The sequence below is a fragment of the Leptidea sinapis genome, chromosome 45, assembly GCF_905404315.1.
Source record: "Leptidea sinapis chromosome 45, ilLepSina1.1, whole genome shotgun sequence".
NCBI classification, from domain to species: domain Eukaryota; kingdom Metazoa; phylum Arthropoda; class Insecta; order Lepidoptera; family Pieridae; genus Leptidea; species Leptidea sinapis.
This window is the reverse complement of record NC_066309.1, coordinates 8,641,421-8,643,920: the sequence shown is the minus strand read 5'-3', so window position 1 is coordinate 8,643,920 and position 2,500 is coordinate 8,641,421. Positions and strand designations below refer to the sequence as shown.

At 41.2% G+C, this 2,500-nt stretch overlaps 1 non-coding gene across 1 annotated transcript in view; it reads right to left on the bottom strand.

The window, feature by feature from the left end:
- LOC126977637 (small subunit ribosomal RNA) overlaps nt 1–677 on the bottom strand; it is a 1,905-nt gene extending 1,228 nt beyond the window's left edge. The window contains exon 1 of the ribosomal RNA XR_007732311.1: nt 1–677. This exon is cut by the window's left edge and continues 1,228 nt beyond it. This is a non-coding gene — a ribosomal RNA (small subunit ribosomal RNA).
- Nucleotides 678–2,500: the final 1,823 nt, after the last annotated feature.

Here is a 2,500-nt window from a genome sequence, read left to right as displayed (position 1 = left end):
CGACAGCGCGGCGCACAAATGCAACTACGAGCTTTTTAACCGCAACAATTTTAGTATACGCTATTGGAGCTGGAATTACCGCGGCTGCTGGCACCAGACTTGCCCTCCAATTGTTCCTCGTTAAAATATTTAAAGTGTACTCATTCCGATTACGAGGCCTCGTAAGAGTCCCGTATCGTTATTTTTCGTCACTACCTCCCCGTGCCGGGAGTGGGTAATTTGCGCGCCTGCTGCCTTCCTTGGATGTGGTAGCCGTTTCTCAGGCTCCCTCTCCGGAATCGAACCCTGATTCCCCGTTACCCGTGACAACCATGGTAGTCGCAGAAACTACCATCGAAAGTTGATAAGGCAGACATTTGAAAGATGCGTCGCCGGTACTGGACCATGCGATCGGCAAAAGTTATCCAGATTCATCAAAATTAACGACTTCGGACGCGAGGCCCTCCGTCGATTGGTTTTGATCTAATAAAAGCACTCATCCCATCACTGGTCAGAGCTCTGATTGCATGTATTAGCTCTAGAATTACCACAGTTATCCAAGTAACTGAGTAAGATCTAAGGAACCAAAACTGATATATTGAGCCATTCGCGGTATCGCCTTAATACGGCTTGCACTGAGACATGCATGGCTTAATCTTTGAGACAAGCATATAACTACTGGCAGGATCAACCAGGGAGCTGCTGCAAACAACGATTGTTGTCGCCCTCAGCGCGTCATGCGTCGCGATCTCCCCTTAGGGCGTCGCGACTATGACATCTTGAACATATCGTGAGATATCCGTTCGCGCACTGTATACTATATATCTCAAAGGCATACGGTGCGCGTTGAACGAATCATAAATCGGCGATGGGCCGATTGTATGTTATGAAAGTTCAGTAACGAGAGTCCCTTCGGGTAATAATAAAAATGATGACACGCAATAGAAGCGGTATCAACGTATTAATATCGGTACACGTCGTGATCACAAATCGGATCGACGCCCGGTGCTTGAGAGGAGCGTGAACGTCTCGCACGCGTGAAATGCGCGACGCGTTCCGGCTTGCGGGCCCTCACGTTAAAAATCTTAACAGAGGGAAACCGTCGAAGCCCAGTCGGCGTCTTGGTGCGCGCAAAAAATTTACACGATCGCTTTCAACGTGACGAGGATCGCCGCAGCGTATGATACTGTAGAGAGAGTGAAGAGAGGAATTATGAGAAACGAAATCACAAAAAACCTTTCAAATCACCAAATCAAATATCATCCGCATAGGGAAACTCGAAAACGCTCGATCGACACAGCGCGGTGAGTCTGTCTCATTTTTTATATTGTAAAAAAAGAACATATAAAACAACGCGCGACACAAACACAGACACAGACACACCAGCTCTCTGCCCCGAGAGTACCAACAACCGTATTGTTATTATATCATCGTCGTTATCATCGCGCGCATTCACAAACTTACTCAAATATAAATATATATTAAATAAAATATGAATGACGATGACGACGACGAGAATAATAAAACAGCAGCAGTTGTTGTGGCTGGGGGTGGTTGGTGTTGTGCGCGTTTTTGTATTTTTGTCGCGTGCGTTTTTCACTCTTTTTACAAGAAAAAACTTGAGCGGCGTTGAATTCGGCGTCGCGAACCGTTCGCTACGGACTCGACTCTCGACGCCGACTGCCGTATGTGTGGTGCACGCGAACGATATGAACGTGTAAACTCTCTGATATGTGAATAAAGTGATTTTGATTTGATTTTACTATTTATTAATAACATAATATTGAATATGCATTGCGGCTTCGAAGAAAAAATCGTTTTTTTTTTTTTTTTTTTTTTTTTTTACTTTATTAATAACGAGTACGATAATGTTCAGTAATAAACGCGCGACACGTACATTTCATTTTCCCTCCGAAACCAAATAAAAAATCTCCAAAAAAAAATATATTTCAAATCAAATCAAAATTCTTATCATACATCAATCTTACTCACCCAAACTAAACATGTAAACGTCTAAACGCAGCACGAGACGAGCCAGCTACTTGATACTACCTAAGACAAGAACAAATTACGGCAAGCGTATGTTTATTTACGAGGGCGCACCACTTTTTAATAGTCTACCTTCATCTCTCAAAAAGATTAGGTCACTAAAAACATTTAAACGTGACCTATCAGACTATATTGTTTCAAAGTTTTTATAAAACACATGTCTGAAATTGTTTGTTATGTGACAGTGCCCTGTAAAAGTGTGTAATCTTAAATTTTGTGAAGAAGAATAAGTACTATAATGTGTAACATGTATGTACTGAACATCTAAAGAACGGCGGATAAATTATTACATCATATTTTTATGTTCTCATGTAAGTGACAATATTATGTTTTTAATGAGAAATAAATATCTTTAAACGTAATTCTTTCTTACTTACTTACTTACTTACCTATTTACTTACTTACTTAGTTGCTTACTTACTTACTTACGTACTTACTTACTTACTTACTTAATCACATTCGTTTTTCGCGA